The sequence below is a fragment of the Amphiura filiformis genome, chromosome 19, assembly GCF_039555335.1.
Source record: "Amphiura filiformis chromosome 19, Afil_fr2py, whole genome shotgun sequence".
Classification (NCBI taxonomy): Eukaryota; Metazoa; Echinodermata; class Ophiuroidea; order Amphilepidida; family Amphiuridae; genus Amphiura; species Amphiura filiformis.
This window is the reverse complement of record NC_092646.1, coordinates 8,943,804-8,970,211: the sequence shown is the minus strand read 5'-3', so window position 1 is coordinate 8,970,211 and position 26,408 is coordinate 8,943,804. Positions and strand designations below refer to the sequence as shown.

General features: G+C 36.8%; 1 protein-coding gene across 3 annotated transcripts in view; it reads left to right on the top strand.

Annotated features, from left to right (window-relative positions):
- LOC140140883 (alpha-N-acetyl-neuraminyl-2,3-beta-galactosyl-1,3-N-acetyl-galactosaminide alpha-2,6-sialyltransferase-like) overlaps positions 1–26,408 on the top strand; it is a 201,568-nt gene that overhangs the window by 152,090 nt on the left and 23,070 nt on the right. Inside the window, exon 1 of one of the 3 annotated variants that reach the window (XM_072162634.1) lies at positions 11,022–11,143. The exons of the other annotated variants lie outside the window; for them this stretch is intronic. The gene's annotated coding sequence lies outside the window, so the exon portion shown is untranslated. Of the gene's footprint in view, positions 1–11,021; positions 11,144–26,408 lie in introns of those variants that run through there. 3 annotated transcript variants of the gene reach the window in all.

The window sequence follows — 26,408 nt, the reverse complement described above, 5'->3', positions numbered from 1 at the left end:
ATAATGAAAACTTCTTTTTGACCAATAGGCATAGTAGTTCTCACGGGGTTAACTGTGCATACCTTGAAACATAAGCGTACATTGTTATACAATACATATCACTATATATATCAAAATTATTATTTTGATAACAGAAGGATATTCAGATTGCAATTTGGTGTTTCTAATGTGCTCTCATGACCCACCAAAACACAGTGCAAACGTCGCTATCCGAGCCCTTAATTAAGATTGCGTAATTATTATTATTTTTATTAGCGCAGTGATTTATAGTGCGCTACGCACAGGCACAACGCCTAGACGTTGATCCACAAGCCTCAGCACACTTGACACAGTAATGCCGTAATATTAGTTTGATTCATCATTTTTTTTACAAGTTTATGTTATTTTCATCACAAAAATATAAAAAATTAAAAACTTCATCATGTTGACGGCTGCAATCTTAATGTATCTTGAAAGCATGTTTACTTTAAAATTTTGTTGAAATCAGAGCCCGCTTTGTTCAGTCGCTCCACCGAGTTCCCATTTCTCTTACGTGCTCTAATTCACTTTTAAGAAGAATTTTATCAAGTTTCTAGTTCAATCGCTATCCCATTTCGGTTATTTATCACTAACTAATGATGTTACTCTTTAATGTTTGCCCTGGAAAGACCAATGAAATGCAGTCGCTTATCGCTTACATTGAACTATAAATCTGCATACGTATAGTATTTTGTACATGGTGTTAGTTGTTATTATTACGCGATTAGTAAAATTACAGCGATTGCTATAATCGAGACCAAGGCTTGCATGTTTGTACTCAATTGAATTTATTTTAAAGTTAGTTTAAAGTAAAGTTCATCTTGAAATTGTATACAGATAATTTTGTTCTCCGAAATAAAAAAAAATAGATTTTGAAATATCTCCTGCCTGACAACCGCACAGAGTTAAGAGGGTTTATATATAAAACGGGTACATGGTGAAATGATCCGTGTCTTAATAATGGGATCTAACCCTATTACACTAAACACATGAAATACATTGATGTGTAGTGGTGGGCGTAATGCAGTGTTGTCTACATACAGAATGATACCGTCATATAGTAAGTCTGAGCTTTTATTTACATCTTTTATATTTTCTTTTTCGTGTGATTCGCGTATGACATGTATGAAATCACTTCTACGAGTGCCTCAGATGCTGCAAAAATATGAGATTGATTCCTCACAACTGAGAAGAAACGTACACTCTTAAACGATCTACCCAGTTTTGAATGGAGATTTGTCAAATTTGACAAAGGAAACTATTCAAATGGGGACATAACACTTTTCAAAATCACTCATCAAAATGACATGTCGAGATCATTTACCGAGGTCATTCACCAAACTCAATAGAATGCAACATAATGGAGAATGTGAACATGTGACAAACACTATTGTAGTCAGTCTCGCTTGGGTACACTGGATACTCTGTATTAGGGGACATAACAGAAGCTTGTCAAAATGAAATGGGTAATCTTGCCAAATAAGGAGTTAGAGATCTTGTCAATTTGAATAGTTACTTGTTAAAATAAAACGGAATCTATCCATTTTGAAAAGATTGTCGGCTTAAAGTGATAATCAACCTAATCAAAATGAACAGTATATCTCATCAAAAATAATAATTTTCGGGATCAAAAATAAATGAGTAGGGATTCTATTCAAAAACATGAATAGTACGAAAGTGTAATTCCAACGTTACTATGGTTTATGGCTAAATATGACTGTTGCATTATCACTGACGTCTCGTGCTGTCAGAACGAATGAGAATGTTTAAGTACTAGTTTGATCATAATTTCATGCCAGTTAAAAATTAGTTTGTTCCGGAACTATTGTAGACATCGTTTAAGTATGAGTAACGTATTAAAACGACAACATACACTAAACTAGGACAGGCAAACGATCAAAGTATGTGACTTTACACTTATATGCAAAGTAATTGCTGTCATTCAAAATGCATTAGAGAGTGTTTTAATAGTTTGGCGGTTACTTAGAGAATAAAGGTATTGTTTTTAGTCGCTGGAGTGTATCTATCGTCTCATATAACACGGGCGACATCACATCATTATTTAAAGTAAAACAACGATTTTAATCACCAATCAGAATAGAGCTTTCCAAATAATTCACCCCATTTTTTTGCATGGTGAAATTATTCTAACATTGTTGCTTACTGGTGTAATTGATAATGAAAACTTCTTTTTGACCAATAGGCAGGTAGTTCATACGGGGTTAACTGTGCATACCTTGAAACATAAGTGTACATTGTTATACAAAACATATCACTATACATATCAAAATTATTATTTTGATAACAGAAGGATATTCAGATTGCAATTTGGTGTTTCTAATGTGCTCTCATGACCCACCAAAATACAGTGCAAACGTCGCTATCCGAGCCCTTAATTAAAATTGCGTAATGCCGTAATATTATTTTGATTCATCACTTTTTTACAAGTTTATATTATTTTCATCACAAAAGTAAAAAGAGTTAAAAACTTCAGCTTCATCATGTTGACGGATGCAATCTTAATGTATCTTGAAAACATGTTTACTTTAAAATGTTGTCCAAATCGGAGCCCGCTTTGTTCAGTCGCTCCACTGAGTTCCAATTTCTCTTACGCGCTCTAATTCACTTCTAAGAGGAAATTCATCAAGTTTCTAGTCCAATCGCTATCCCCTTCTGGTTATTTGCCACTAAATGATGATGTTACTATTTAATGTTTGCCCCGCAAGGTTTGATGTATTTTATCAACCATTCTTAGTCAGTGGGAGTGGTCTAGTTCGTATACACATTTTTGATTGGACAATCGCAAGATTTCGGGTGCCGTTTATCAGGCCGTAGACGACCCCACGTCATCATGCGTCTTGATAATGCCTTACACGCTTGTAGAGGTGCGCGTATGTATCGCGATGTATGCGTAGACTAGTGCGGAATACGCGACGCGCTAGCAGTACGCGCAACAGAATACGTGAAGTTGTAAACAAGTTTCGTTCATCTTATAATGAGGGGAGTTTTTATGACGGTAACTTAGTTTTGCTTTAAAAAAATTGTTTACAGTTATTAAAATAATATTTAACTGACTAAGAATGAGAATAAACGATAGGAATTTTTATTTTGCCTATCCTCTACCTATGATAGACGACAGGCAGGTCCAATATTTTTATCGTAGTGGATACCGGCTGCGCCGGCATCCACTACTCAAAATATTGGACCTGCCTGTCGTCTATCACACGGTAGAGGATAGGCAAAATAAAATTCCTATCGTTTATTCTCTAAATTAAATGCAGTCGCTTATCGCTTACATTGAACTATAAGTCTGTATACGTTATTTGTACATGGTGTTAGTTGATATTGTTATGTGATTTGCAAATTTACAGCGATTGTTATAATCAAGACCAAGGCTTGTATGTTTGTACTCAATTGAATTTATTTTAAAGTCAGTTTAAAGTAAAGTTCATCTTGAAATTGTATACAGATAAATTTTGTTCTCCGAAATAAAAATAGATTTTGAAATATCTCCTGCCTGACAACCGCACAGAGTTAGGAGGGTTTATATATAAAACGAGTACATGGTGAAATGATCCGTGTCTTAATAATGGGATCTAACCCAATTACACTCAACACATGCAATACATTGGTGTGTAGTGGTGAGCGTAATGCAGTGTTGTCTACATACAGAATGATACCGTCATATTGTAAGTCTCAGCTTTTATTTACATCTTTTATATTTTCTTTTTCGTGTGATTCGCGTATGACATGTATGAAATCACTTCTTCGAGTGCCTCAGACGCTGCAGTCCTCACAATTGAGAAGAAGCGTACACTCTTAAACGATCTACCCAGTTTTTAATGGAGACTTGTCAAATTTGACAAAGGAAACTATTCAAATGGGGGACATAACACTCTTCAAAATCACTCATCAAAATGACATGCCGAGATCATTTACCGAGGTCATTCATCAAACTCAATTGAATGCAACATAATGGTCTGCATGGAATTAGCCTAGCACAATCTTTTATTGAAGGATTATACAGCTTTATTCCGTAAGCTGCTTAATTCCACAATGGAGTTTTTACACTAGTCTAACTCATGAATATCTTACACCAAGGATACACCAACATAATGGAGCGTGTGAAGTGGAGCGTGACAAACACTATTGTAGTCAGTCTCGCTTGGGTACACTGGAGACTCTGTATTGGGGGGGGGGACATAACAGAAGTTTGTCAAAATGAAATGGTTAATCTTGCCAAATAATGAGTTGGAGATCTTGTCAATTTGAATAGTTACTTGTTAACGGAATCTATTCATTTTGAAAAGATTTGTCGGCTTAAAGTGACAATAAACCTAATAAAATGAACAGTATATCTCATCAAAATAATAATTTTCGGGATCAAAATAAAAGAGTAGGGATTCTATTCAAAAACATGAATGGTACGAAAGTGTAATTCCAACGTTACTATGGTTTGTGGCTAAATATGACTGTTGCATTATCATTGACGTCTCGTGCTGTCAGAACGAATGAAAATGTTTAAGTGCTAGTTTGATCATAATTGCTTGCCAGTTAAAAATTTGGTTGTTCCGGAACCATTGTAGACATCGTTTATGAAAGGTATACTATGAGTAACGTATTAAAACGATTATTATGGCATACACTAAACTAATTCAAGCAAACGATCAAAGTATGTGATTTTACAATTAGATGCAAAGTAATTGCTGTCATTAGAGCGTGTTTCAATAGTTAGGCGGCTATCATTCTATAGTATACATCAGCACATTCAGAAATACATCTCTCCTTTAAGCCAATTAAAATGTTCCTGTTAGTTTTAATATCTGCCGTGTCGTGGTTTATGTATAACGATGCTATGCCTTACTTTGCCATATTGCTGGCGATTATGTTGTAAATATACTTAAATGCTTGTTTGTTTGTGATCCATAGGGATATACACTAGTGTCCTAATGGTACCAGCAGGCTTCAAAACAAACAAAATGCCAAGAAAAATGCTGGCCTATAGAAACTGAATGAAAATGAACAGAATTGAGGATAAAGATCAAGGAAAAGAAGGTCATGTCCATAATTTTACTGTGGATCGAACAGGAGAGAGAAGGCGGTAAAATAGTTCAAGTGTACCAAAATGCCATTAATTATGCCCAAAGAAAGATTCACATCAGAAACTTTGTTCAATTTTGTCCGTTTTCGAGCCAGGGGTCTGCGCCTGTCGGTAAGCCACCGAGCGTCACTGAGTGGTTCATACCAACTTAAAACCTTTTAATATCAAGGGGGCTTTACCTGAAACCTTTGATTAAACAAAGAGTGTGCCGGGTACTGCGGGCACGTACAAGATGTGATTTCAAATGTCATCAAATACTTGAGGTTCCATGATTATTCAATAGCTAATGCTCTCCGACTGGAGCTTTAATGGAGTTTCCAATATTGCATGAACATTATATGAACTGTAAAAAAACCTTATATAAGCTTTACGAGCTCTATTGCAAATACTTTTAAAAACATTCCCAATAGGTAAACGTACTCTTCTCGGTTATAAAATGCAATTTTATAAGTTCATCATCATAGAATTAAATAATGCAATTGCATAGCTCTGCCCTACCTAGGAAGAACACGTATCAGCCAATAAGTAACAAAATAGATCCTACCTTGACTTAGGAGCACTTTTGACAAGTTTGCGATGAGTCCAACTGAGAAGGAACGTCTTGGTATTTACATACCTTGTTCTATATTATTATAGATCCTATTATGGGCAAAAAGGTGTAGTTTAATATTAGATGGCTGCGGTGTAACTTATGGAATTTGTTAGAGGTAAAGAGGAAAAACTATAGATTAAAGCCTTAATGTACGATCTTTTTTCAGAATATACCTTTATTTTTTTCAAAACCGATTTTTGGGTATATTTGTAATACTTACACATGTTCTATGTTTTTCGGGTCCAAATGTATTGGGAACTTTAATAATGAATGCATATTAATTATTTTATCATTTTGGAAGGAAAAAAAGAAAAATCTAAAAATTTAAAAAGGTTGTACATTAGTTCGGCTTTAAAGGGAGCCCTCCTTAAAGGCCTATTCAGTGATTTGCGCATACGGAGAATCGCAACAATCATGTGCTAACATTGCCTGCTAGTGATTAAGCCGAAAGCTTTCAAAATTTTTTATCATGAAATTTAAAGAATATTAACTCATATTATTTGAATAATATAAATGTATAATATATATATAAATAGCGCCCTCAATTTTCACACAAATGTACAGTTAATAGAATAAATATTAGAACAATAAAGCAGAAAAAGATGATTGATTTGATATATAAACGAAAATCTATGTTAAAAATGGCTACAAATATATGTGTGTTAGGGACCTTTCACAAACAGAGGGCCTGATGCAAAAAGAATGAATTACATGTTATTTTCAGGGCCTCCGCTTTGGCCATGAAAAATGAACGTCAACCCCATACAAATAGTGTAAACTCATGTTCTACAAGATTAAATAAGGTGATATTTTAAAACTCAGGGCCACCTTTTAAGCATCAGCCCCTGCCGTTACTAGTGTTTGTGAACGGTCCCTTCTATGCTGTATTCTCCGGGTCTAGAATTGAACATTATTGAACATTATATAATGTTTTGTTCCAACAACCGTGAAGGCAAAACGCAGTGCTACAAATAGTCAAATACCTTAATGTATTATGCTATATCTGCTATTTCAAATATTTGCGAAAATTGCAATAGCGTTTGCCCCTGCTCTATGCAACGAATAACCATTATTCTCAAAATATTTATTTCCTATCTCTTAAAAAGTGAGACAAGCACGGTACGTGTACTTTGTCATTTCCATCAATGCCGTGCATTTTTATCACGTATTAAATTTTACAGTTTCGGTTAATTCAATTTGAAATGTTCAAAATACAAATAGGCTCATGATATGTTATTCAAGCACGCACAGCATGGTGAAATACTCTGCTCCAATTAATATCATGCCAATTTTGAAAGTTCCAAGCACTAGATTGTTTTCATGATTGCATTTGTGGAAAGTACTATATTGTGGACAAAATACAGTACCAAACATGATATCTAAAAAATTGATATTCTATACAATGGGGTATAGCATCCCATGTTGAGTACAGAGGTATTATGCTACTGGCTCACATTAAAAGCTATGCACCAGTCAACAAATTTACGTTGTTACAACGTCGTATAAAAGTCATCGTTGTAAAAGTCATCGTTGTAACGTATATTTGTGAATTCGTATTCATGTTGTGGCAACGTTATTTCGGACATTGATATAACGTCATTATGACGTTGTTTCGACATCAAGTTGTGAACGTTATTATTCAAACATCCCTATTAAGTAGCTTTAAGTCCGATCGAACGTTGTAACAACGTATAAATTACAGAAAGTGAACTTTGTACGTGTTTTTAAACACGTACGAAGTTAGACGTAATTACCACGTCATTACCGAATATTAAAAAAAAGACTTTTTAGATCATATCCAGGTACGTTAAAATAACGTTGTAAAAACGTCACTGTGCGACGTTACCTGATTACAACCTAAGTACAACGTCAGTGAACATCGTGAAAGCGTGGTGTGTTGGCTTGGGCCCTACTCTACCGCCTGCGATCATGATCACTCGTGTTCATGTTTTTGAGTCTACGCGGCAATTAATACTACTAGCACGGGAGCACTTACTGACGTCACTCTTTTGAGGAAGCCAAATGGACTATTACATGCCTAGTATTTTGGGTAGGCAGGTAGATGTACATGTACATGTATGCATAGGAAGGGTTGTGTATTGGTGCATAGTATCGTTTTTAGATATATTCTAAACTTCTTTAAAGTTCATCAACGATTCATGAATGCGTGTTAGATTCTTACCAGTAAAATGTCACTTTGTTCCCCTGCATCTACACTTTAATTACCTGTAACAGAAAGACATGAGCGAATGAATTCATGTTTACAGATCGTGCGTGAGCGGTCATATCTTAACCCAATTGGCAATTTATACGCTACATTGTGTTCTTTAATGATTATCCCTACACCTGTGCTGCGCGCGTGGTAATCAATTATTTGCATAATAAAGACCACGTTATATCCTTAGCTAGCTTCTTTGTGTGTATTTAAAAAACGCCAAGTTTGAAATTTAAAAAAACAGCGGATACTGCAAAAAAACAACCCACCCATATACTTATTACAGTGCGGCCATACGAAAAAAGGGATCCCCTGTAGTATTTCAAACGCCACGAAAGCGTCAATTTATTAAATATATACACCTTGGAAAAACACAGACTAAAGCATAACATTAGTCTATCATTCACATTCATAGTAAGATAAACGTTTTATGCATTCATAACACTATTCGGGCAACGTGTCATTAAAATTGTATTTATTGAAACAACATAGACAAAACACATTACCGCTCTATTAATGTATACAGTGAACATTAATGTCCTTTTATTATCGTCTGTTTTTACATCTTTTCACATTTGGAGAGTGCAGCAGTTAATTAACGATGTTACTTAAAGCCACATTGTAACATTTCTATAAAAATAGAATTGTATTTCACTGTCTGTCAGATATGCCCTCTTTAATTTGGACCTGAACATAGATAAAACAAGGATAATCGCTATTAAATACCAGCCCACAATGTGGCCAATGCGTATCTCTCTGTCGATCGAAAGGTCGGTCATTTTAATGTGTAATGACCTTTCCGCACTAGTACCATGAGGCCGGTCGAGTGCAGATCCGTCGGGATACGCTTTTCAATACGGAATAAATGCTAACCTCATCGTGACATCATCCAAGCAGCAAAGTTCTTTTCCCATAGAAAAAGTATTATCCGACGGATCTGCAATCGACCGTTCTGCCATGTACGTACAGTGTTTATGAATATCGCGTATGCGTTCTACTAATATTGCAATCGTAATAATTAAATGACGTAATCCATCGTTTTATTCAAAAACTCGCATTTTGACACATTAAAGTCTTGATTTTTGCAGGGTATGTTAGTTTACTAAAAGTACATAACAATGTGTGAAATTCAGACTATGAACCAAAAAAAACTAAACATCGAGGTCATCCTCCTCAGCAAATGTTACAAAATGTCTTTAATGTATCGCTAGCGATAAGTGTTTTGGTTAACCCATAAGATATAGCATATTTCGTCGGCTGTATTCCATAGTGGCGTATAGTGATTTTTGGTCATTTTTTTGAAAATTGGCACATATGTTTTTAATGATGTTCTCTTTCATTTTTTCTAAGTCTCATCAGTCATAATTAGCTAATTAATTAGTAATTAATTAATTAAATGTGGCGTATAGTTACAAAGTTACATTTTTCGTATTCCATAGTGGCGTATCGACCATACGCCACTTTTTATACACATTTTATAATTATGAAATATCGGCAAAATGAAAAACATCGTATGTCATAGTGGCGTACGCGTATCGGACCTATACGCCACTATGGAATACGAACGACGAAAAGTAACGCCATAGGGATTACACGGCGACCGAGGTGGCGTACGGTTAACGTAAGGTTAGGGTATTGCGTTTTGTTCGTTTTCCATAGTGACGTATAGTTTTATTGTCAGTTTGCCAGCAAAAGTATGTATTTATTTCTTTTGAAAAATATATAACAATAAAATATATTTAGTTTACTACAGAAATTTCACATCATTTACAAAATATAATGAATGTCTGATTTACACAACTCGATTTTAAATTGGCATTTCTTCAAACCCGATTTTCTCGAAAAGTTGTTTATTCGCGGCGCCCCACTATACGCCACTATGGAATACGGACGACGATTTGTTTATGTCTGGAAAGATCAGACTGGCCGTAGCGAATGTCGCATAACCACGTCACAATTCGCGGTCGAAGTGATGTAATAATCGGATTAACTACCATAGCAATAGGTGAAAACAATTTTTGAATATATCGCGCTGCACTACAAGCAGGTTGCACTCATCACCTGTGTATGTTTGCAATCATAGATTGAATACAATACCGCTTTTTTCAAAGATACTAAGGCAATATATAAAAAAAATTAGTTTGATCTTTTGATCGACTATCGATACACGGTCGATCCTTATTATTTATGGAATCAATTAATTGACTATTGTTAATTGTGATAACATATGAATCTTTTCATGTATTGATATTGACCAATATAAATTTAGCATTAATTCTGATTAATTAGGTGTTAGTCTGAAACAATAATCGAATCAGAATCAACGGTCGATCCAAAGATCGGACACATTTGTTTCTGGTACCTTTTCTTACAGGTGTGAGTGATCAGCTCACGCTGTGTAACAATTACACGTTATTTGCAACGCTTTGTGAAATAAACGTGAGATATTCTGATAAAGATTCTACATGATTGTTGATCGGTTGGTGGAGCCCCGGGGTGGAGCAGTTGAACAAATCCGTACAGAAAAACCTCCGAGTATCCTTTTAAAGAAAATGTTCCGATATATGGCCTAGAAATTATGGATGAAAACTTTCTGTCGCCCATCGCCCACTACAGTGATGGACGACACGGCAGCTATTTTGTTGTTTCCGTATTCTGTATTGACTACCAGGAATGTCCCTTTGGGTACACTGATGTGAGCCATTTTTTGATGCTTATGGATTTTCATGTTGCTACAAGGCAATTTCGTAGCTTGTTGCTTGTGGATTTTTATTGACTGTCAGAAGTTGCCACCTGCCATATGGCAGCTATTTTGTCGTTCGTCCATTTCTGTTGACTGTCGTGGATATTAGGCTACTCACCCTAAGTGGCAGCTCTTTTTTCTTCCTCTTGGATTTATACACTGTTGACTATAAAGATTGGCACTTTAGTGACATAGCCCACTGGCGGCCCAGTTGAAATGCAGCTCATGTTTAACGGGAGCCCGAATTTCAGATCGACGCCATAGTCACTTACATTACGACATAGCCATAGGACCGTGCCTTCGTCTATGCCTACCCGTACTACCAAATGGAATAAAATTGAATATGCTGAACGGCTGCAACAAGTTGCCTTGCAAAACCCAGTGGCAGATTATGTTTACATTTTGAGAATATCTGGAAGATATAGAATGATTGAATTAGGTATTTGTGCGGGGATTTCCAACGGCGGATAACAGGTATACCAGCTTTTTAACAATTTTTGTTATTGTGTCAGGAAGAAAACCATTTTATAAATATTTTAGTATGAACAATGTTGAAAGTGGCAATGTTAACTTACAAATACTCACACATCGATTGCAGTTCAGATCCTATGCAAGGCATGACCTTAATATTCCACACAGCGAGTGTGAATTTCAAATGGGGTTACCTGAATGGGTGACTCTGTTTGAAATCTACACACCTTGTGTAGGAGATTAAGTTCGTGTCTTCCATAGGGGTTGTATTGATTTCAACTGGAACAGTCCATTGTTGTGTGCACACACTTTTTTGTTTATTCCTTATTTTAAGATTACCATGATAACTAGATTAGATTACGCAGTTATAACAAGGTTTCATAGTTCTAGTCCAAGAAAACATTACTCACTGTGGACGTTTCGAAGTCTAGCAGACTCCTTTTTCAACACTGTTGATGTTGTGACGATCTTCTGTTTTACCGCAAAGGATGCTGGTTGCTTAGCAACGCCAGATGTATTTTTCTTGAGAAGATCGTCAAACACGTGACTGAGATTGTATTGCCCCTCGTCTCTGTTCATGGTGGTCCCCTGCTTTCTGATATTGCTACTGCCTCTTTGATCCAACGTGTGTATCTGTATGTCTCTTTGCCCAGTACCCTAGCCTCATCCCTATCTATGATGTGATCTTGCTTCAGCACATGATCTGTAATCGCCGATTTGTTGACAGTAGAAAAATACATCTGGCAACCGCGTTGCTAAGCAACCAGCATCCTTTGCGGTAGACAGAAGATCGTCACAACATCAACAGTGTTGAAAAAGGAGTATGCTAGACTTTGAAACGTCCACAGTGAGTAATGTTTTCATGGACTAGAACTATGAAACCTTGTTATAATTTTCAATAACAGTCCTGATGAACATGTTCAGTAATGTTAGATTTCGCAGTATTTATACGGTAAGTAACGGATGCACTGGCTTACTATACTCATCAGTTTTTATTTAGCATTGTGAAATCAATGGATATTGCAGAACAAATTTTCCGTATACACCAACAGTACTATTAAACACGCTCGCCGAGATACGCATCTAAACAAAATATGTACTCTAGCACAGGCTGGAGATAAGAAGCGCCGGACCAGGGGCTGCTTTGTAAAAAATAGCCCCAGGTTCACGAGGTTTTACAGGGAACCAGGGCTTTTCAATGAACCAGGGGCTATTTTGAAAGCACGTAATTACTAATGTTTAACAATGTTATGATGAATGCCTTAATAACCAGATAAACAGGCAGAGAATACAAGAAAACCCTAACTTCTATGGAAAAAAAAAAGCAGAGGAGCCATCTACGTATTTCCCCGCGTTTTTTTTTTGGTGCAAGCACTTGCTACAAACAGCGTATTGATCGGCTAGTATTACATGTAATTTGCTTTCAACATTAAAACCAGTACTAGAAACCCACAAAAATATTCTTGAATTACAGTAACTATTATGTTAAACCCATCAGTCAGTCAAAGACATCATTAATTCGATGGCGGGTAAGTCAACCGTAATCAATCACGTGATCAATAATTAATTTTAATTCAGTACACGCCGCTGAAACGCGTGGATGTTACAATGTGGAAGTTCATACAGGATGCATCAAAATAATGAGTACCAACCATTCATTATGGACAATACAACTACCTACCCAGCAAACACAAAACGTTTTCGACATCATCCGCAAAAGGTTACAAAAGGTTGTCATAAAACGTTTAAATGTCGGGTTATATAAAGGGTATATTAAGAGTATAAAACGTTTTCTTTACCTTAAAAAACATTTTTTGATAATCTACCTCTCAGCAAACAAAAAATGTTTTACAGAAAACGTTTAAATGTCGGGTTATATAAAGGGTATAAAAACGTTTTAATAACATTCCAAAAACATTCTTGAAAACTTGATACAAAACATTCTAAACAGAATGTTATTTTGGGGTTGAAAAAATATTTTGCGAAAAATGTTTGCCCAAAATATTTGCAATAACGTTTTAAAAACGTTTTCATGACCTTTATATAACCCGACATTTAAATGTTATTAAAAGGTTTTGAAAAGAACATTTTAAGAACATTTCTGTGTTTGCTGGGTTCAAATATTTTAACATAATCTTATTTAAGTATTGACAAAATATTTGGCAAAAATGTTTGCAAAAATAGTTTAAAAGAACATTTTTTGAAAACATTAACAAAATATTGTTGTAGTGTGTTTTCATACAAAACGTTTTAAAACGTTATCATGACCTTTATATAACCCGACATTTTAATGTTATTAAAACGTTTTTACCTAAACCAAAAGCCAAAATATAACTTATTTAAAACGTTTTTAAAACGTTTTTGTGTTTGCTGGGTACCTAACTAATGTGAAGATAAATATGTTAACATGTACGTTATGAATGTATAAATTATGGTAATTCCACAAAGGGATCCAATGTTGCATTTAGAAGTTTTCAATAAAACACCAAAACTGTTAACACCTCCATTGTTTAACACACGCTAAAATGTAAGTCACACCTAAATATATCCACGTAGTTTAAGGCCTAATCAGTGATTTGCTTATCTTGAGGATCGTAAAAATCACCAAAATTCGGTTTTGTTTGTAACATAGATGTATAGCCCGCTAGTGGTTAAGCCGAAAGCCGTGTATTACATTGATTGGGTACAAATCATTTTGATAGAGCCTGTATTCCCGTGATATCCTCGTTAGGCGGGAAACAGGTACTCCAATTGTGTCAACTCAAGGATGATACATTAAGCACGTAATCTTATCTGACAGCATTCTGTCTCCCATTCTGACGTATCTAATATTGGGTTGATACACGGTGCTAAATTTCACTCATTTAAGTCGGTCGTTGAATAGATCAGTAGGCCGGTGTAAATCTAGATTTTTCAATTGACTATTCAATTTAAAATACACACTGCCTCTGTGGAAGATCTTAGAAATATCTTCCTCAGGGGGGAGTACGAATTTCAAATGGAATAAACACACGCAGCTTCATTTGAATTTCATACACCCTGTGAGGAATATTAAACCTGAATCTTCCACAGAGGAAGGGTGAGTTGCAAATAAAGTTGGTTAATGTGCTTATTCCATTTGAAATTCATAGTTCCCCTGTGGAAGTTTTTTTCAAAATCTTCACAGGGAGTATGGACTGTAAATGGAATAGCCCAAATGGTTTAATTCATGTGATGTAGTCAACAATATCCGATGTCTGCAGCATAATCCTGGATGTGTTATTTTGTTACCGGATAAGAAAAGAAATTGGGGTAACGAAGGTATTATTAGTCAATCTAAATTACCTGTGGATTATATGAAGCATATATAGGACACCAAAGAAGTCAAGTAGTGTTCGTACGTGTTTTGGTCTTTGAGTTTCTTTCTTTCTTTCTTTCCTTTAGCCTTCTTCGTCTGTTCCTCCTTCGTTGTCATTATCTTCTTCTGCTTTTTCTGCTACCATCACTTTCTTCTACAATTAGTCAATAGAACCAAATTAGTTTGATCAACCATCGATGCTTGGTCGATCCCTATTATTTACCAAATTAATTAATTGACTGTTGTTAATTATTGTGATTACACATTACATATGATTCTGTGTTAGGATATTGATCAATACAAATTAACCAGTTATTCTCATTAATTAGTTGATATTCCATTGTTTACCAAGCGTCGAAGTAGCATCGACTGTCGATCTAAAGATCAAACTAATTTGGCTCTGGTGCCTTACATACATTATTTCTTCATCTGCTTCTTTTCGTCGTCGTCTTCAACTTTCTTCCTTGTTATTTTTCTCCTCTTCCTTCGTTATCTCATTCTGTTTTTCCCTCTGTATCTCGCTTTATATATATATCTCTATCTCCCTTAACTTTATTATCGTCCCCTCATCATGTCCATCCCTTGCCATATCACCAAATTCACATGTACGACTGTTCCCTGAATAAGTTGATTTACAATACGTTCAACTTGCCTTATTTTTAACAGAAAAATCGAATCTTTGTCTTGCTCCAAGAGCGTTTTTACCATGTTTATGTTTCTTAAAGATTTTGGAAATGCTACAATTCTAACAAACATTATGTGACTATGGCACAATAGTCGTAGACTAATAGCGATATGTGATTAATTATAATGGGTAGTTATATCTCGTGCAATTGTGCCTAAATGTCACATTTGATTAAAATACTGCCATTTTGCGAGGTGCCCTTTGTCTCGACATGTGTGTCATTTGTCGTCGTCTGTTCATGATCTTTATAGTTACACGATGCGGGGCCAGATGTCATAATGTCAACTCGAATATTTAGCATGGTCTCATAAGCGATGGTTAGCCTTGCATTAACAGAGCGAGCACCAACAACTTTTTCATACTTCAGGTCAGGACGTTAAAACATGGAATATGCGCCCGAATATCCGCAAGGTTAATCTAAACAGCAACACAAACGTTTGAAAATATCAAGGTCATCGCCTGTTTCCAGATTCTTTCCACTAGCACTGTACTTTGGCCATCTCTTTTGTATAAGATCTTTACTACTGCAGACAAGTACTCATCAATTTATCATAATATATTAATATACTGGCGAAACTTTGATCACTGCCGTTATCTGAGAACCCACATGTAACTTTTATGCCTAGGGACCTATAGGGTCAGTCCATGTCGAAACAGATTGAGTGTACACCCACCCTCTTGGATTTTGCTCTCCTTTGGCTCAGGGGTACCTTTCATGGATCCCTAGGTGAGGTCACAAGAAAAAAATTCAAATTCCATTTTGTTTGCGAATGGCGGGCAATCAAAGTTTGGCGACCTCGACCAAAATTGTGAATTTAAGGGTCCAAATGACAAAGTGCTCTCTTTGAGGGCACTTTCTTCTTAATTGAATCAGTTGTGATCCTCTTTTGAATGTGGTCACTCACTGGCTGTGTCTGAAATACCTAATGCCAAAAAGATAGATTTCGGAATTTCGTTGGGATTTCAGAGGGGTCAAAATCAGCACTTCGTACTGTTCAATCAAATTATCTTGATTTTGAAGGACCCATGATAATGTCACAGTGCACTTATAGGTCCTAATTATGTTCAGAATGGATTAACCATATGCCAATGTCTATGAGCAATTAAAAAAAAAGAGAAATTTCTAGACCCCTACAGAATTTTAGGCCACCCCTAAAGTGGTTCAGCCACAAATGGCACTTAAAGTTGGCAAATTTTGACCCCTAATAACTTTAGGTGTACACCAGATATGAATTTCTAGTCTTTTGTATCTGAAAGAATGTAGTTTAATGTTACTAGGAACATAAGATTTGTTTTGCCTAACATACCATGCATACAGGATACGGTACAAAATGCCAATTTTAGTATGATATTTTTTATATTTTTGATCACTTTATAGCCATTTGTATTATTTATCCTGATATTTCAAGTTGCTCTTGAGTCAAGTAATAAGAAAACTACTTTCTAATCCTCTGTATGGATTTTTTTTTTTTTTATAAATGCACTTCCTGGCAACGATGCACATGCAAAGTACAGGTTATGGGAGTCAAATTTTCAGAATGCTCCCAATTATGTCAAGTAATATATCAAATTACTCGTATGGTCATGAGGATTCCAAAATGTATAGTTTGTTATGTGTCAGACCTTTCAGGAGGGCGCTATGACGAAAAATGTCCATAGGTCAACGACCTTTTTGAAAGTATCAAAACACAAAAAATACAAAACAAATCTTATGTTCCAAGTAACATTAGACTACATTCTTTCAGATGCAAAAGACTAGAAATTCATATCTGGTGTACACCTAAAGTTATTAGGAGTCAAAATTTGCCGATTTTAAGCGCCATTTGTGGCTGAACCACTTTAGGGGGCCTAAAATTCTGTAGGGGGTCTAGAAATTTCTCTTTTTTTGAATTGCTCATAGACATTGGCACATGGTTAATCCATTCTGAACATAATTAGGACCTATAAGTGCACTGTGGCATTATCATGGGTCCTTCAAAATCAAAGATAATTTGATTGAACAGTATGAAGTGCTGATTTTGACCCCCCCTGAAATCCCAACGAAATTCCGAAATCAATCTTTTTTGGCATTAGGCATTTCACACACAGCCAGTGAGTGACCACATTCAAAAAGAGGGTCACAACTGATTTAATTAAGAAGAAAATGCCTCTCAAAGAGAGCGCTTTGTCATTTGGACACCTTAAATTCCCAATTTTGGTCAAGGTCGCCAAACTTAGATGGCCCGCCATTCGGAAACCAAATTGAATTTGAATTTTTTTCTTGTGACCTCACCTAGGGGTCCATGAAAGGTACCCCTGAGCCAAAGGAGAGCATAATCCAAGAGGGTGGGTGTACACTCAGTCTGTTTTGACATGGACTGAGCCTATACACGTCTCTGGTAAACATATTTTTTTAAATCGTAAATCCAGAAATTGAGCGGTCAAAAGGACAAACTTGACGCAAAAACCGTTTTTACTTATGTATACTATATTTTTGCGTCGCTAACTTGGGAAAACAATGTACAGTATTATATTTTTGTATATTATACTAAATACTACGCGTATATAATATTCGTATGATATAGAAAACGATGCCATGGACAGCTTTGTAGGAAGAGCAGTATATCTGTTCCAAACGTCCTTTTTGTTAGCTTTTGTCTACCAGCCATGTGGTTTTGCAATTTTACTTTTGTAGTTTTATATTCTTCAATGGTTTGCACACTGCCTCAATTTGCTTTTTCCCCACAATAATTAATTCCCGAAAAAAAACGTGTTTACGTGGTAAAATAATTATTGCACAATTACCCAGCAAACAACACAACTCACCTTCATTTTTGGGCTAGAATAGTCCAACATTCTTCTCGCGCTTCGCACACAAATGTACCAATAAACCGAAACCAAAATAACATGCTTGCCATCCCCCTAAATTTGAACGATGATTTGTAAGGTGTATAATTTTGATTTCTACTAATTCGAATTTTAAGTAATCATGATTGGAAGCAATCAATTTGGAATTCCTCTGTGGGTATGTACCTATTTTCTTAAATAGCATATTCTGAAAGTATTATGAACATATTAAAGCGAGTCATTTTATAGGTTAGAATCGCTATTAAAAGGGAAGCACATGAGGCGACACAAGAACATTTGAGACTAGTAATCCTACACCAGTACTTCACTGACTGTAGATTCAATACCAACGACAATAATTTCAACAAAATACAATTCTAGTCCCGCAGTCAAGATTTAAAACATGCTTTCAAAAATACTACAGGTTTATTTAGAACACGTTCTGCTATTTGTGTTCGGGTTCATACATACTGCAAGTAATATGACGGTATGAGTGGATATCCTTCAGCAAGGATAGCACTTAAAAGCATTCTAGACACTTTGATGTTTGATACCGTATTTCATACCAAGTATACAAAGCCGCTAGCATCAGAGTTATTGTAGTTGAAAAAATGGTATTATACTGGAATTATGCCGAATCCATTTGTACTAAATAAACTTTGTTTGTCACTAAAGAGGCTTCATAAATAATCCAGGGATATAGGTCTCAGACGCAGCTATTAATCTAATCCAACTTATTTAGGCTTAACCGTCGCACCCAGGATTAGTTTCTTGTTGATTTTTATGTAGATGTTAAATCGGGACCAACATGCAGCATATTCATACATGTCATATATCGGTACTCATTTTCGAGTTCACGTGATTCCCTGACTTGATTGGGCGCCAGTAGAATCAAGAGTGAATATGAACTGGTGCTATCGTGTAACTCTCGTCTATCAAAGTAATTTTTTGTAACACGTCTACCGAAGCTTGGAGTCTAAGCATTATTATTTTGTTGTTTTTGATATAAATGTATAGATGGGAATCACCTTTATCCATTGATACCAAAATGAGTACCACGGTCTATAAATAAATAAATAAATAAATTTCGGAATTTATATAGCGCTTTTTCCAGAGGATTCAAAGCGCTGTAATTTCGCTGCGTGGTGAATCATCACAATCAGATCGCATCAACTAGGCTAGTTGCAGCCGAACCTGGCGCAAACCTATCCGCACTTAGATTGTAACATCCACCCATTTTCTGCAGCTCCCCAAATTCCATTGGGTGAAGGAAGTTTTGATAACGAAACAACTAATCACCGATTTTGAAAGCAGGAGGAAACCGGAGATCCCGGAGAAAACCTGCGAGAGCGAGCATGGATCGGGATAAACCAAGTGCACATGAGTCCTTGGGCCGCGCCGGGGCTTGAACCCGGGACCTCAGTGGTGCAAAGCGAGGGAAATACCGCTGCGCTAACTCGCCCTCCCTATACGGTATTTTAATCTAAATAGTTTGAACTCGCCCCTCGCATAATTCATTATTAAGAGTAAGGCGGTGGGTCAATTTTAAAATAAGTGCAAGGATGGCACCATAATTAGCCCAAGTTGTTTGGCGATACATTAGGGCGTTTTAGCAAATGCTTTATAGAGGCCCTGCATGCTTTTATCGATTGGCTCCAAACAAAGGATTTGAACCGATGTCCTTCACCGTAATCATGGCGCAGTCTATTCAATCAAATGTTGTCATCAAGGGCATCAACCTATTTGATCGTAGTGCATTTGTTATGTGTGTGAGAGGAACTCTCGCGGCCGCGGTAGATTGCAATCATGTTTTTGTTGAATGCATTTGAGAAGTCCGCCATATTTACGGTATGACACGTCATATGCACAACCTCTGTAGTGTGCCGAAAACTATCTGATGGTAGTGTTGGTACAAAGGTTAACACAACGTTGCCGTAATTGGAGGTGTGTTTGCTGTATGGACGTTTACACATTACAGCCGCAAAATATGAATGAACTCAATTTATGTCTGTGATTATTTCTCTGTTATGGTACATGATTCGCATTCGATATGTTTGCAATAATGTAATATACATGTACATAATATAAATTTAATATTGCTATATGATAAAAACATACCTGTGCTACTGACATTTAAACCGACTGTGCATTACATAAAGTTATTCAGAATAGTTTGATCGAGTTTACAGAAATCTATCCCAACAGTAAATCGGAAGACTTACAAAGTTGTGAATATAAATCGAATTTTGCTATATAATCATATTTAGCATTACCTGTGTAATACAAAACCTTTATACCAAGGCATCTACATTTGGGCTATTCCAGTTGAAATCCATGCACCCCCTGTGGAAGAGAAGAACTTAATCTCCCACACAGGGAGAGGTAATTTCAATTGGGGTACCTAAATGGGTGACTCCATTTGAAATCTACACCCCCTTTGTGGGAGATTAAGGTCACGTGTTTCATAGGGGATGTGTGGATTTCAACTGGAATAGCCCATTTGCTCACAGGTGCAAATCACTTCGGTTTCAGAAGATTTGGGAATAATTAATTTCCGTAGGCAAAGCTCCAAAGCGCATTTGCTTGTATTTGAATTGCCGACAACCATCATGATGTTTTACATATTTATAGGATTCAGTGAGTGTTATAGTAAGCTCAATCAAGCGTTGATCACAAAACGTGTATGATTTGTACAATCCCGGTGTACATTACGCTATTATAGTTTGTAAGCATACACCCCTATTGAAGACATGACCTTAATCTTCCACAGAGGGGGTATATATTTCAAATGGAGTCACCCATTCAGGTAATCCCATTTGAAATTCACACTCCCTGTGTGGACGATTAAGGTCATGTTTTCCATATGATGTGGATGGATTTCAACTGGAATATCCCAATATGATGTAACTCTATGGGAAATAGAGTCTTGTGATATGAAATATCATATCTCATCTTAAGGGTGAAGTAAGACAGTTTTCTGCTAAGATGTTGAAATATCGGCCATATGGGTAAGAAGCATCTGGGTTGACACTGGTACTCGTATAGTCTTGGTAGATGTTATTCGCCATATTTACCTGTTCATACTGTTCTCCAATTTTAAAATTTACTCTTTTATAATGATTATAGTTATCAAATTCATGCTACCTGATATTTGTACGTTATTTTACGATGCTCCATTTTAGTATCTACATATTTATCTATTTATTTGCAAATTATTTACTAATTTTGTAGAAATTAAGGGCGTTAATCATTTTGATTTAATCAATGGTTTTATTGTTGGTCACTTGTCTCATGATTAATCCTTTTGTTCGTGTTTTCATATCATAATTTTTTTCCCTGTAGGAGGGTCGCTGCACCTCCCCCATAGCGAGTTTGTTACCTTCCCAGCATCAAAGAATGCCGGTACCCATTTAAACACCTGAGTGGAGAGGAGTAATCGAGATAAAGTACCTTACTCAAGGGCACCACACGATGGCGTCGCCGGAGCGAGAACCCACAACCTTCCGATTATTAGTCGGAGCCCGTTTCGCTCGGCCACCGTGCTCCCTTATTATGGGATGTACCGAAAAGGTGAAATATTGATCCCGATCCCGATTATGAGTCTTGGAAATAATGTCTTGCAGTGCAATGGATGTTGCAGTGCAAGCCATGGAGTGCAAGACTTGAAGACTACCGTTGGAAATGGCGGTCGCTTGTGAATTAATTAACCCGGGCGTAAAACGTCTTACATTAACCCAGATCGTGTGGCGATACTGCCTGTGCAAGTCAAGTGATAAAAAAATCGGTTCCGCAAGCTGCAATTAAAACCCCGAGTTTCATGATCCACTTCCGAGAACCTGAATTTCGCCTGACACACCAAGTAAAAATTTATAGAGGGCGAATTAATTATTGTCACCTGCTGACACCGGGAATTTTATTCGAGAGGCGACACTCCAAGTGCGTCCGTCCACACCATGCACAAGGCATGATTAAACCTCGATTGACATCTGCTTGGATTTTCTAACATTCTAAATGTTCACCCTCCGTGTGGACATGATGAATATGGTTATACGGTACTCGGACTGTCTGTCGCCTGTCCCTGCCTTGATTAGATGTGGGAATAAAGAGAGCCGATGCAAGACGCACTTTTCAATGTTTCTAAAGATGACATAGCATTATTGTCAGAGGAAATAGATCAAGCTAGCAAGCTGCTCAGCCAGGTAGAAACATCAGTAGGAAAGGTCGGACTGAGAATGAATGCTGGCAAAACGAAGTTCATGGCATTTAACCACAGCAAAGGTCTCACAATCAAGACAAACAGTGGAACACAGATTGAGAAGGTCACAAATTTCAAGTACCTGGGGGCATGGATGCAGAGCTCAGAAAAGGATGTTAAAATCCGAAAAGCAGCAGCCTGGAGAGCTTGCAATGGGATGGCTAAGATCTGGAAGTCATCTCTCTCAACAAGGTTCAAGCAACGCCTATTTACAGCAACAGTTGAATCAGTACTGCTCTATGGGTGTGAGGCATGGACAGTCACTTCCAAACTGGCAAAGGAGCTGGATGGCTGTTACACCAGACTGTTGAGGGCAATGCGTAATGTCCACTGGAAGCAGCATATGACAAACAAAGAGCTGTATGGTGACCACCCAAAGTTATCAGACAAGATCAGGGAAAGAAGGACACAGTTTGCTGGCCACTGCTACAGAAGCAAGACAGAACCTGTATCAAAATTGGTGCACTGGATTCCAAAGCATGGGAAAAGAAAACAAGGAAGACCCGCCCTAACATTTGTCGACATCCTAAGACAAGACACAGGACTTGAATCTACTGACATGGTAACAGCAATGCAAGACAGGAAGATATGGAGGGCTATAACAGTTCGAGGACAACACTCGACTTAAGCAAGTAAGCAAGCAAAGAATTACATTTTGCTCTTGATAAAGTGTCCGAAGGTGATTGGAAACGTCATTCACTCCAAGCCGATATGAGGTAATGCGATGAATAGAATGCGTTAATACTTTTTCTATGTCGGTGTATGAAAGAGTTGAGATAATTTGATAGTTTGTCAACGTAATCACATTTGTCCAATTATTCACCATTTAGTATGAATACTTTGGCAAATAGAATAGAATCCCAAACACGACTTGTAACACTATATCACACAGTATTGCGTGTGCGTCGTTCTTAATTAATTATAAATACAAAGAGGAGTACACGAAAAGCTTGACTTACAAAAGATTAAAAAATAATGGTAAGGACCAAATCTACGATTTTACACGTTTGACGTGTGCAATCACGTAATATATTGAAACTTTAGTGTATAAATATAGCCTCAGCGTAACATTTTGTACAGTAACACAATGTAACACACCCCTACATGTCCCACTGGTCATAATTTGGTATAATCCAAGACCGAATGAAAAAGGACTAGCTTGCGTATGACATCCTTTCAACCAGGCCAAAAATGCCATAACCAATCACGCCGCGCCTTTTGCCCTGACGTCAGACGTAAACTAGTCTTTTATAGATAGCATTATATACTTCATGTATATATTTCTGTCATCTGATTAGTTGAAGGTGTGGTCATTGAACAAGCTATGCTCTAAGAATGAACTATTGACCGGTCATGGAAACGAACTATTGAGCGGCCACGTGCATCCCAATCAAACTGCGCAATCGCAACATCCACGTACAGTCCATTCGGTATATAAAACAAATATTGACTGCTTTCTACTCCGGCAAAGTCCGCAGAGCTAGCACATAGATTGCTCGCGGGTAACTCAACCCAAACCTCCACGCGGTGCTGGATGGGTCACTCTAACTTGGGCAATGGGGAATAGGCTGGATGCGAGGATTTCAGCTAGCCGGAGGATCATGTTTTGGCCACGGCCTGGCTATCTCCTCGGCTGACTCGGCCTGGTGTGGCTCTGAGAAGATACCGTTTATATATAGATAGTGAACACAACAGGTGTCGAGTATTTGCAGGAGAACTGTCAGTGGGGTACTTATGCAGCACCAACGTGGCCTTTTCAATAATCAGTAGACTTCGGTTGTATATATAAATGCGCATTTATAAATGCGCACGTGACCAGATGGCCAGCGCCATATTTGCATTACATCACTGTCAATCACTGAAATGGCGACCATTGAAGAAGTGGCTAAAGTTGTGACCTTGTTTCGTGGCTAGCACTGGCAAGGAACATTGGCTGGAGGTTCGATGCTATAAATTTGCAAGGATAAATCATGGATATCGAAGGATCATGATGATTGCACAGCACCTCCCCCCCCCCATGTACAAACATAACTAATGTTTATTTATTTTTATTTATTTATTTATTTATTTATTTATTTATTTATTTATTTATTTATTTATTTATTTATTTATTTATTTATTTATTTATTATTTATTTATTTAATTATTTATTTATGTACTTAGGCGACGAAAAATGAACAATTTTGAACAAATTGGGAAACAAATTTTTCCTGTATTAATGAATGCCGACCTCAAATTTCAGAAATTTCAGGATAATTTTTTTTGGTATTTTCTCAAAATTTATTTACAGATTTTTGTGATTTTTTGGGTTATTTAAAAAAATTGAAAAAAATACCAACCGACCGACCGACCCTACTTGAAAGGTCCGTCCGCCCGTAGAACAAGGCTTCTTTTTTTCTCGCCTTACTTATAATTTTATAAATATTATTTGCCCCCCCTTTCCCCCAAAACCACCTCCCCCTTTTACACTCATAAATTAATTGTTTTTTGCTAACTTTCCCCTTCGGTGTAAAGTAAAACTTTATAAGCCGGTTGAATCAAACTGAACAAATATTGACGTATACAATTACAATATAATACCATGACAATAATGTGTATGACGAGATCTAACTTACTAGCTGAATAAACCTCAAACCATGCATCACATACGTGATTGTACGTCAAATTGTCATAATTATTATAACGTCATGACGTATGAGCGTGATGTATAGTATGCGAGTCTTCCTAAACATCTTCCAGCCGGGATGATTAGATCATGTACAGTCATCTACGTGTTTATACTCTAAATTGTACGTCAACATGGTCAAAGGGTGTACAGATCACCGATTTAGCATGGGGGACACAAAAAGGTGCTTATAAACACATTTTGAATTAGTTTTTGTCCATTTTTGATGTGAGCATCTGTGATGTGAGCGAGCGAATAAGTAAGTTAGGGTTGAGGAGGTCGGGCGGGGACATCTAGCCCTATTAGTTCGAGAGGGTCATTATTCCGAAAAGGGCTAAAGTTATAGTTTCGTCAATTGACGTTAAAATTAGAGTTAAAATTAGGGTCAGGGTTATTGTTCAGTGGCGGCACTACGGGGGTGGGGGATATTTATCGTGACTCCCAAATAAATAAATCCATGACCCATTCCTTCCGAAAAAATGACAGCCCGCTAAGTTCCCTATCATTACGTGCAAAAATTATCAAATAACATCATCGGCAGCTACTCAGTTCTGACCTTAATGCCAGTAAGAATCACATTTCGTCATCAATATAGCCAATTGCCACGCCCATTTAGCACGGAAATAATGAAATATAAGTTTTGAAATCAGCTATATCTAGCTTTTCCGTCATGAATTTTTGTTTTCCGTGATGGAAAATCCAAATAAAGAGTTTATGTTTCGGGTCAAATTATTTTGCCCTTTGCAATCAATGCCACTCTTTTGCAAAAACAATTTTCCTTGTAACCTGTCATTTTCGCCTATACTTTTGCGTGTGGAATTTGTGCACATCCGGGTACCTTACATCGTTGAACACGGTATGGCGACTTGTAGATGTCACGTGCGCATTTATATATGCGCATTTATATATATACCCGAAGTCCACTGATAAAAGACAATTTAACAAAGTCTACATAAAAAATTAGCAGCTGTTGGAGCTGATTAGGTTTCAGGGAAGTGTCTAAAAGCATGTTTCATTGATAAACCAGCTATAAGCAGTTAAGCTTCAGTCAATACCATTGAATGCCATGTAAAGTCGATTTCAAGATTTAAATCCCAACTGAAAAGTGACACTATTGGTTTTTACCCACGCGATCACGAAACAGACTTTAATACCGTATGTACGATAAAAGTCTTAAAGACGTCCGCACGGATGCGACTAAATCACATGTTTTTGGTCCCTGGTCGGATAGAGTTTTTGTTCTCGTAGCGCATGAAGTGTATTATCAAGCCCTCAAGGCGTACTTCTTAAGTTGCCCCCCGGGATCACCCCGTTTTCCATTTTCAAATTTTCCGTGGCGGTTTTACGCCTTACATCACGACGTTTTGTAGTTTGTAAAATAAAGACATTTCTTAGAGTGCGGAAAATCACACCAATTCAATATACAGTATAAACTTTCACAAGGAATTCCCAATTCTATAGAATATTCATATCATGTTGATCACTCGCACCTGTAAGGTT